We start from the raw sequence: 10,995 nt of genomic DNA, 5'->3' as shown, positions 1-10,995 counted from the left end.
GTCTCCTTTTAAAATGAACAAATCTCAAAGAGCTTTCACCTGGTTAACTAATTGATCATTGGGAACTTTTATTTATGTATTTCTCATTGAGGATTTGTGTTTGCGATAAGGATGGATGACGGGGTCAATTTCCAACAACTCAAATGCATTTTCATAATCTTAAAAGCGATGAATAATGTTTTTTAATTCGTGACTCTTTTCCAGAATCTGATTGATAGAATCAAAGGAGGTCAGTGGTTAAAAACCTTTCTTTAATCTCGACGTCTCACGTGGTTTGGTTGGCCTCGACATTTGTCCATTATTCCATTCCCAGTGAAGTTCATGAACAATTTCTTCATTCGATTATAACAAGGAGGCGAATGGGTTCTGTAATTTTTGAAATATTTTCTGTCACCTCTTTTGAATAGGAGAATGCGTGAGACATCATTACAACATTGGAGGTATTTAATCTCCGTGTAAACATTTAGGTCTAAAAATATTCTTCGAACAGCTGTACCCCCCCTTTCTCTAACGATGATTGCAATTATTCCATGTGGTCCAGGAACTCGTTTTATATATTTTCTTCAAGTGAAAACTCATTTTTTTAGAATAGTTTTTTGTCTTTAGTTTGCTGTGGTTCCCCACACCTCTGATTAGCACGGATGGCTGTGTACGGTGCAAAATAAGTTCACATTCATACATGTGTGATATCTGACACTTCCTCTTGCGCTTCTTAAAAATGCTTTCACGTGTGGGATGTGTGTGCTTATCAATCTCTTACATTGCTCCATATCATCTCTTTCCCTAAAACATACAATTTTTCAATTTCCAAATATCAACCTCTTTTGCAGCCATCATGCTCCCATTGCTTTATTAAATCCTGAATATTTCCTGTTGTGTTCTCCGATCTTCTTTGCATTTGTTTTTCCTCGAATTTTTGTGATGCCTTTCTAAAGCTTGCCTCTTCTTCATCATGCCTTTTGTGGCGTCAAATCATATTCCTAGGTTTACTCTTGTGAAAGCGACTCCTACTGGTAATGCATTGTCCACAGCACAACCGTTAAATGTTTGATGTCCCACTTGGCATGCGATCATTCGCCCTCCCAGTAATTCAATCAGTTATGAGGATTCACGGTTGCGTTTTGAATCGATAAAAACATATTTCATTGTTTAATATTTACTCTTTGTCCTTATGTTGCATGTATTTTTTCGTCTCTATAGTTGTTTGCTTCGTTAGTTTCACTCAAACATTGCGTACCCATCTGATCGAACGGGTGACTCACAATCAGACGGTTGCAAGTTCAAATCTTGATTGGTGGCCGACTTAACCCCTTCAAGCCTCCTGGGCCGATAAAATATGTACTATCTTGTGGGAGAAGTCCATAGTTGTTGCCTCATGGATTGACTCGTCCTCGTCAGAGGAATGTGGAATGTTTGCCACTTTCTCAAGGCTGTAAGTGGAAGATGACCAGCGTCTCAATGCTCATTTGCGCAAGAAATTAGTTTGAACACACCGCTTACATTGATTAGCATAAGTAGTTAATAATTATAAGAAGAATAGTTTTTTCCCTTTTTTTCTGGCAACAAAACTGAAACCTTTTTACAAGGAATCATGTCTGCATTAACCACGATACTTGTGGTCAGAATGCAAAAAAATACTCTGATAATATATGCATTGTCCTTGAAACTGATTGGTCCACACCAGAGACAGTTTTCTTTCGAGCCACGTCTCAAACGGTGTTAGACCAGAGGACGCCAAAAGGCGTACATCACAAAGACAACGCACTATCAGAGTAATATGAGCTCGGGGTTAGCAGCTACATCATGGGACCTCCTGTGCCAGTACCAAAATATGAGAATAAGTTTTCCCCTTTTCTGGCAACAAAACAGAATTGTGACTCTAAATTAAATAACGAAGCACCGTGTTCTGCCGTTTGTCCCTGCGGCGCATCTCACATTGCTCCAGCTCGTTTGCGCGGCTCTCTTTCCATGCTGTACTGGCTTCCCGTGACTTATTTTGGAGTATTATTATGAATATTTTATCATTAACTTATCCATTTTCCATTAAATCTGTGCTTTAAAAGAGGGTTTCTGCATTCTCAAGTGTGATTTTATTCCATCTTGGGGCTGATTTGTTGTTTCCGTAGGAATGCACCGCCAATTATATTTTGGAAGTCAATGGGAAACATTGGGTTCAATTTACAGAATCTTGCTTTATGGGCAAGTTTAGTTGGCCGTGGGTTCGATTCCGACCCTGACGCCTGTATATTTGGAGTTTGCATGTCCCCCTCCCCGTGGTTGGAAGAAGAAGTCACCCCCTGTGAGTGTCTGGCTGAGGTGCCATCTGTTGAGGAAGTACTAAAGGCGATCCAGAGTTTGAGACCAGGAAGGGCACCAGGCAGAGATGATCCCCCAAGCGAAATGCTGATGGAGGGTGGCGTTTGTGCACAGACTACCCTACATTACATCATAACAACAGTCTGGACCACTGGACGGGTTCCGCAGGATTGGAAGGATGCTCTGGTGGTCCCCCTCTTTAAGAAGGGGGACCGCACAGACTGTAACTACTACAGGGCATCTCACTCCTCAGTGTGCCAGGAAAGGTCCTGGCAAGGATTATTCAACATCGCCTTGCCAGGCACGCTGAGGAGAGGCTTGCGGAGCCCTAATGCGGTTTCAGGAAAGGGCGGTCCTGCACAGATGCCTTTTGGCGTCTTCTGGTCTAACACCGTTAGAGACGAGGCTCATAAGAAAGCTGTCTCTGGTGTGGACCAATCAGTTTCAAGGACAATGCATATATTATCAGAGTATTTTTTGTTTGCATTCTGACCACAAGTATCGTGGTTAATGCAGACATGATTCCTCGTAAAAGGTTTCAGTTTTGTTGCCAGAAAAAAGGGGAAACCCCATTTCTTATATTTTGGCACTGGCAAAGGAGGTCCCATGATGCAGTTAATAATTATCACACATACAATTTGATGCGTGTATCGTGAACATAATAATTTATTTGAATTAACGGATTGACGCAACGAGTTTATTTAATATAAGCACAATAACCATTCGGCGAGTGAAAAAGAATTACCAACAGGTATGTAAAAAAATATTATTTTATAACGAGCTCCGTCTACTTCGACCTTGACTTTGAAACAGCACGTATTTTCAAGTATACAAATGCAATCACACACACCGAGTCCCACCTGCGGCCCATTCATCAATCCATCAGCTGTAATTATTGTAATCATCTTCAATTTCAATGCCAGCAAGGCAATCATCAATCCATCATCTTGACCATTGTTATTCAAAATCTGCAGCATACCTTTAAAACGGTATGAGTGTATGGCTTGTGCGGGCTTACAGCATTACTCAAATGCCTGCTTTTCTTGTCCCATTACCCTTGCCGTCTATTCCAGAAATCCAATGATATGTTCCATTTAATTGAACGTCTCTCTGGGTGGTTGGGTGGCTCAGGGATCAGAGCACAAAGCTGCCACCGCTGGGAACCCGAGCTCGAATCCGGGCAGTCGCCACGGGTCAGATCAGAGCTGATGACCTCTGCTCAGTCGCCAATGACCGCAAAGACAAAGGTGCCCCGTATAGCCTCAACATTGTTGGGGGCAAGTGCTGTTATCGAGCACGGCACACGAGGGGGTGGGTGGCCAACACCACGCCCGGCCGCCTTTGTCTCCCGAATGGCGATGTTTACACACCTCACCAGGTACTCATTTGAGGCTGAATCGAGTGCGCACACACACACACTTCAAATGATCGGTTTAATTTATTTTGGAAAACAAATCCAGCTCTGAGAATAAAAAATCAGTTTGGCTACCATTTGGTGAACATTTATAAAGCAGGGTGTGTGGGAAAGTGCAACACCCAAAGTGTGGATAAGGGTCACTTGTATGTATGTTAAACTTCTTGTCGCATCGTACATAGCCAACCCTACTAATCGAAGGTGCGGGAAGAGGATATCAGAAGCAGTTCTGCAATGTTAACTTCCACGGGCCGTTATCTCACGTGAGATGGTGGTGCACCGCTCTGCTAAAGTTCCACATTGACACTCGTGTCCAATGGACACGGCTCCAACAAACACAATTGAGATTAAACACCCTTGTATTTAAAAATCACTCTTTATTACACCTTCATGCAACTAAAACAAACATCCCCCATATAACGAGGATCAATCCAATCTCACCTCAAAATGGTACCTGAATAACGAAGCTTGTAACTCTACTGTTGAGACAACGCACTCTAAGCATTGCGACCAGCTGGTTGCATTGTTGGTTGAGAAATTATTTTCCTTAAATCAAGTTGCAACAAGCCAGTCACTATTACCCGGTCACGGCAATGATGGCGATGATCCTGCTGCCACAAAGTGGTTATGATGAGGATTATGCTGTGACTGCTGCGACTCGTCATGAAGCCGATCATGAGTAGCACTTGTGCTTGGTAGTAGCTGCAGAAGCAACTAATGTTGAAAATCCAGATTGATGTGCCTACATCATCACATAAGACTGTTCTCAGGCACACCATCTCTGGCACGCAATACATTACGTCTTCAAGGTCCATTTGACAGCAGATAGTGATGTTTGGTAAACTGTGCATTCATTCGTCCTTCGTAAGGCCCCTTGCAGTCCATCAGGTGTGTTTGCGTGTGGAATGATTGACAAACCACCATAGATTTGGAGGCACAATTATCCCTAAGCCGAATAAAATTGCCTTTTGAGGACTAAGACAGTAACTGCTTAGGTGAGCTTCACCTCTCTCGTCCAATCTCACTGCAAAAAAAAAACCACTCAGGCGCGCACACACAGCACTGGCACAAGTGCACATTAAATCATCATTCACTGCACGCTGATTACGCGCGCCTGTCCGTTCTGGTGTGAAGATAAATTAGGGGCGTTCTGGAAGCTAATTCCAATATTCTCCAGGTCATTTCGGAAGAGAATTAAGCAACCTGCGTCTTTACCGCTCTCTATTCTCATTCCAGTCTGGCCCTCTCTTCGCTTTATCTCTTTGAATCCAGTATAATTACACGGCCGTACCAGCTTTGTCTTCCTTGTTTGACAAAATGTGCCTACGCTCTTTATGTCTGAGATAAGGCCATACGGGGGGTGGGGGTGGAGCTAAAGAACCGCTTGCTCAGCAGACAAGTTGCTCACGATTGATAGTCTGCGATGTAAAATGTGCCGACGGTAATGGCCAGCTTGTGGCCTGGCTTGTTTGGATTGTCCTTTTCCAAAACTAAGCGTCGCAGAATGAAAGTTATTGTTATTTGCGCCAATGCTTACGCAGGCAGGTGCCGGGCCCACGTGTCCCGTATGAGGACTTGTGGACAGTGCTTGGACGGGCCACCACCATCCATCGTGCAGCTGTGGGGCTATGCGGTGGGCAGCAGAGGAGAGTAGCGCAGAAAAATCCATTGTTGTGCTGTACTCCTACGCTTCCGCGTCTATGCTCCCCGCATCTTCACCATCATCCCACACCTCACAAGCGAGAAGCTTGGCCGAATAAACCCCATATACCCGCCTCACCAGACTGTGACCTGGAAACCTTCAGTGTGAATCAAAAGGAAGGGCAATTGCACGAAACGTCGCCTCTTACCCTTTTGAGGCCATGGAGTTATTGACGAGTTTGTTGTATATGGTTGCGCACCACTGCCAATATAGCAGCATCGCCAGGTGATTTGATCCCGACCCTGATGCCTGTATATTTGGAGTTGGCATGTCTCTCCCCGGGGTCGCGTGCATTCTTCGCCAGGTCCTCTGGTTTCCCCCCTCCACATTTACAAACATCCGTTTAGAGTATGTGGCTGCTATACATGTCTACATGATAAGCCACTTCGTTGAGATATCAACTGTAGCCAGGTCGCTTCTGAAAAATAACTGAATAGCTCTGTGGGCCTTAACCTGGTAAAAAAAATGTTTTAAACTTAAATTGCTTGTTGAGTTTTTTTTAACCACAGCGATACCAAGCCAATACGTGGCTCTGTACCTAAACAAGTACTGTCTATCCATGTGCTGATGGATGTATGGAAGAACGATTACATTGTAGCCATCTTATTGGAATGCAATTCCAACAAATCGCGCTTGTGTTAAAGTAACAACATCAAATTGTAACGTCCTGCACAGTACTCGCTCACCTCTTGACCCGTGGTGCAAGGAGGAACCACGGACAAGCGGGGAAGGCAGCAGCCAGGTGTAAGCCAGTGCTACCAGCAATTTCCCAAGCTCATGCAGTCCTCTATATATCAAGGTGTTTTCAGTCAACTGGATAAGTGTTTACATAGAGGAAACCGCAGCATCCAAAGTAAAGCCATGCAGGACCACACTGTCCCATACAGAAGGGACAGATGATATTCGTCCACATTTGTCTGTACTCCCTTCTCCTGGCACCTCCGATTAGCAGATGGTTGACTTTGTACGGTGCGAAAAAAGTTCAACATACATACTGGCAAGCCAGGGTTATGGCACTGCGAAACCCACTGGAAGCGAGTTTCACGACATTCATGCGATCCACCAACCATCACCTCCACAGTGCTGGAATACAGGCGTGCGTAGCCATCGACACCCGGCGATGTATGGCCTTCCATTTCGGTGGTAATTGTCATATAAACCCAGCGAAGGCCCTTGCCTGAAGGCTCAATACTCCATGTCAGGAGGATGGTGGCCACCCATAACGTTCGGCCCATTCCCAGATTAGTTTTGCAAAAAAATTAAAAGTCCATGTTTTTAAAAGCCACTGAATGCTAAGTGAATCCAACAGGTATTCGCTGGGTGTTTGCGTTTGGACATAAATGTAAAGAATCACATGCCCTTTGTATTTTATTGAGCTGCGTGTCACCGTTTAACAGCGATGCCATGGATCACAGCCAATGTGGCGGGTATTTCCTTGGCATTGCGCGGTCGGGAAATATTCTCATAAATGTGGCATTAAATATGCATTAACCATCACTCGGATATTCTGTGATGAATATCATTTTGTTATGCCAAAAATGGTACCCAGTGTAGCAGAGTCAGTAACACATTTCAGCATTCTGATCCAGTTGAGTATCATATAGTCACCAGTACCGGATTAAGCTAGTGCGGGGCCTGTAGCATATTTTATAAAGGGCCCCTAAATAAAAAATAACAAGTTTAAACATACAAATTTTACTTGCATTGTAAAGTAACTGTACTTTTTAAATTTGCTATACAGCCAGATAATATGACAAATCACTAACCTTAAACACCCAGTCGTTCATAAAAGTTGAAGGCAGTATAGTACTATAGTAATAGAGCAAGTGCAGAATCATCGAACCGGAAATGATAGCTTGAAAGCATTTAGCGCGGGGCAATTGAAAGTGCGGGGCCCATAGCATATGAAGCTACTTTTGCTACTAGGATAATCGGCACTGATAGCTAGTCATCATTTTAATATATGAAAGTTAGTGTAAATGTTTGTGAATAAATAGATAACTTACAGCCCCTTCTTTATCCACTCCCGGATCAAGGCCTTCCCACGCTCCTGTCGGACGTGCGGGTTGTTTGACCATACTTCACCATATTAGCGAGTACGGAACGGGGAAGGGTAGTTTGCGGGAAGGGCCGTGCATCGTTTAAGATTTCACGCGCCACTGATGTCATCTGTTGCTGGAAATGGAACGGTCACCTGGTTTGCAGCACATTGAATAAATGGTCTGTTGTAACTTACTGACCTGCCCCGACTTGACATCTTTGAAAAAGAGCTTCATTCCTCCAGTCTAAATGCATATTCTGACTCTGATGTGTGTGTTTACGAAAATACATGAATGGAAGAGATTTTAATAGAAGGCCATTCCTGTAAATGCCGATGAGAAATGCTCAGAAAATGTCATCTTTGTTGGTATTCCTCAAGTGATGTTGATTAGCAAAAAATGGACATAATTGCATCAATATTTCATGTAAATAGTTCACAGGGGAAATGTCGCTTTGAATGGCATGTGAGCACGGTGCTATGGTTATGAAGTGAATTTTTAGCATTAAAAACAACACTTTTTCAGTATTTTTTCTCTTCTCTCGCCATTACTTTGTTATTTACGCTTCAGAGTTTGTTACGTTGTGCAAGATTTAATTATCTCTACAATCATGTGAATCACTTTCTATATATATGAGAGCTTAGTGCTGGTTCATATATTGTTGCAATCGAGACATTCGCTCACTTCAAATTGTGTTTATGTCGAATGAGCTGCCACATTTAGGAGCCCGAGTTTTAATCTGCATTTTAGCCACTCCAAGATTAAAATTAAAATACATTCTTGCTATATTTGTCTCTTCATACACAACCCATCAACCGCATGCAAAGTCTGGATCATCTTCAACGTCCCCTCTCTGCGAACTCAATGTGGGCGTGTGTGCACAGGAAGTTGGCAGAGGAGGGGGCACAGCTGGTGCATCTGCCAGTAATCTCAGTCAGCCAACCTATGGCACCTGGGGTCTGTCCCGTGACCTCCTGTCAGGGAGCCTTCGACACTTCGCGTGGCCTCAAAGTGCACCTGGCCTGGCACAGGCGCCGTGGTGATGTCACCGTCACTTAGTGGGGTTTATTGTCATTGACATCTTGGAGAGATTGGTGGAATAGTGATTTTCACGCTGCAATATGAATTTGGCAACCGGAGTTTGATTCCTGGCCACGGCTAACATGAGCGACGACAGATTTCCAAACTGGTTCTGGAAACCCCCACCTTCACCAATCCCTGCTGACCACCGTGGGGAAGTATGGTCAAACACCCATCAATGGCACAGCATGCGGAGCCTCTCATTCAGCAGTGGACTGTCAACAGGGCCACAACAATATATTTGGTTGCAGGCATTATATTGGATGATTTTACATACATCTAACATTTTTCGTGACTAAAAGAGCACACTTTGGGTATAAGAAATACATGAAAGATACAGGGAAAACGTTCACAGTGGCATATACACCAGAGAATGCACATATCCTCATACCGTTGTCATTTCATACAAACGTTGTCTTAAAACCGAATTATATTCGTGAAATGATTGCCTCGCTCAAATGAGCATTGATGCGGTGCTGCTCATCTCATGTTCACAGTCCTGAGCCACTGGTGGAAATTCCACATCCCCATGGCAGGGAGTTGGGGGATCTCTCCAGAGGACACTGCAAGTTGACTTCCACACAAAGTGGTACCGATTTTATTGACCCACAACCCCCAGCCAGGATTTGACTTCACAGACTACCACCGAGCCAACCTGACCGTTTAAATACAGAGTGCTTCAAAAAATGTTAACTATTACATGGGACTATCGTTTTTGATGGAAAAATAATGGATAATACACTGCAACACGATAACAAATGTATGTTAATAGCTTCATAAAGTCAGTCTCCACTTGTTCGCCATCATTGTCAACACGTGCCTGGAATCTTCTCCACGTGGTCTCCAGAGCCTGGAGGCACATTTATTGTGGTATTGTTACAAATTCTCAGAAGTGTTATTTTTTTTAAGCATTCTGTTCATAAATTGCACGGTATTATATCCGTATCTATATAACATGCGTTATCATGTATGTGTTGCTCACTCGACATGAAAGTCGTGGGCAAGTGCTCCTTATCGAGGGCAACACACATTTATTGCGGTTAATCTGTAAAATGCAACAGCACGTTGTGTCACACACAGCAATCTTCAACAGTCGCCATTAACCACGTGACTGGTGTACAGGTCAGGTTACTCAATAACCCTGCGAGCCACCTACAGGCCCGACTCAGTATCGCACGCTGGTGTACACGTGGATTGATGTACTGCACAGCACATAAGGACCTTCACAAAACCACACTTTACTACATTGCTGCACAAGGGAATAATTAAAAGAGTGGTCCATTCCTAATGTGCCACATATGGAAATAGCCATTCTTCATAGCGGAGGAGGAACACTGAAGATTGTAGCTTACGGTTTGGGAAAATCGCAAATGTTTATACGCGATTAACCAGGCGGCTGGTTAATGTGACGCCACCGGCGATGTTGCGACCACCTGCAAATGAAGTCGAAAATAAATACAACGGAATCGCCACGGGGCGCATGCACCGATATTAATAAAAAAAAATGTTGTCCCCGGTTTTTAATGAGAATCCCCCACCCCTCTTTCCGGTTACGATGTTTTTTGTTGTTGCGGTTGTTGTTGCTTGCCCCATCCGTTGCAGAGGTCGCAACCGGGTACCCGATACCCGTATCCTTCCCGATACCCGGCTACCCGTACCCGGCCGGGTACGGGTACCCGTTTGCGACCCTGGTGCGGCCGGGTACGGGTAGACCGTGAGTCACTGGTGAGTAACTGTTTGTCACTCATTTCCCAACGTCTTGTCTCTTCTCACAATTCAAGTTCCTAGAATCAACCCACCCGCGCCTGCAACATGTCTTCATCCCAGAGGTCGCAATCAGGTAACCGATACCCGTACCCTACCCGTACCCGGCCGGGTAGGGTAAGGTACGGGTACGGCCGGGTACGGGTACCCGTTTGCGACCCTGGTGCGGCCGGGTACTGGTACGGGTAAGGAATCAAAACCCGTTTGCGACCTCTGATCCGTTGTAAGAACGTGGGAACAACCGCTGCGCACGCTGGGATGCTCACCGGTCACGCGATTCGCTGTGCGCGTGTCAAAAAAAAAAAGGATGAAAACCCCAATCCCAATGTCATGGCGGCGGAGAGGTTCCGTGCAGACTTCATTAACGTTAACCTTTACAACTCGGGCGCGCGGCGTTTAAAGTTAATGAATTTCGGCACGCAAGTCAAGTTAGTCGATAACTCATGTTTAGGTATGAATTTGCTCATTGTTTGTCTGTTCCCCCCTCTCTCACTCTCGCCATTGACGCTCACACCGGTGATCCGTAGACGTCCAAATGGCTTGACGGTGAAGGTGCAAGCCCTGCAGTTGCTTGCGAGACTGCCGATGAAAGGGGCCTCCACTAGAGTACCCACACTCTACCCCACCACTCGCGCCTTGCTGGTCGAAGTTTACCACCCACCCCAGGAGATCAAATTAAA

The sequence above is a fragment of the Lampetra fluviatilis genome, chromosome 40 (genome assembly GCF_964198595.1).
Source record: "Lampetra fluviatilis chromosome 40, kcLamFluv1.1, whole genome shotgun sequence".
NCBI lineage: Eukaryota > Metazoa > Chordata > Hyperoartia > Petromyzontiformes > Petromyzontidae > Lampetra > Lampetra fluviatilis.
Note: the sequence above shows the minus strand (reverse complement) of the source record.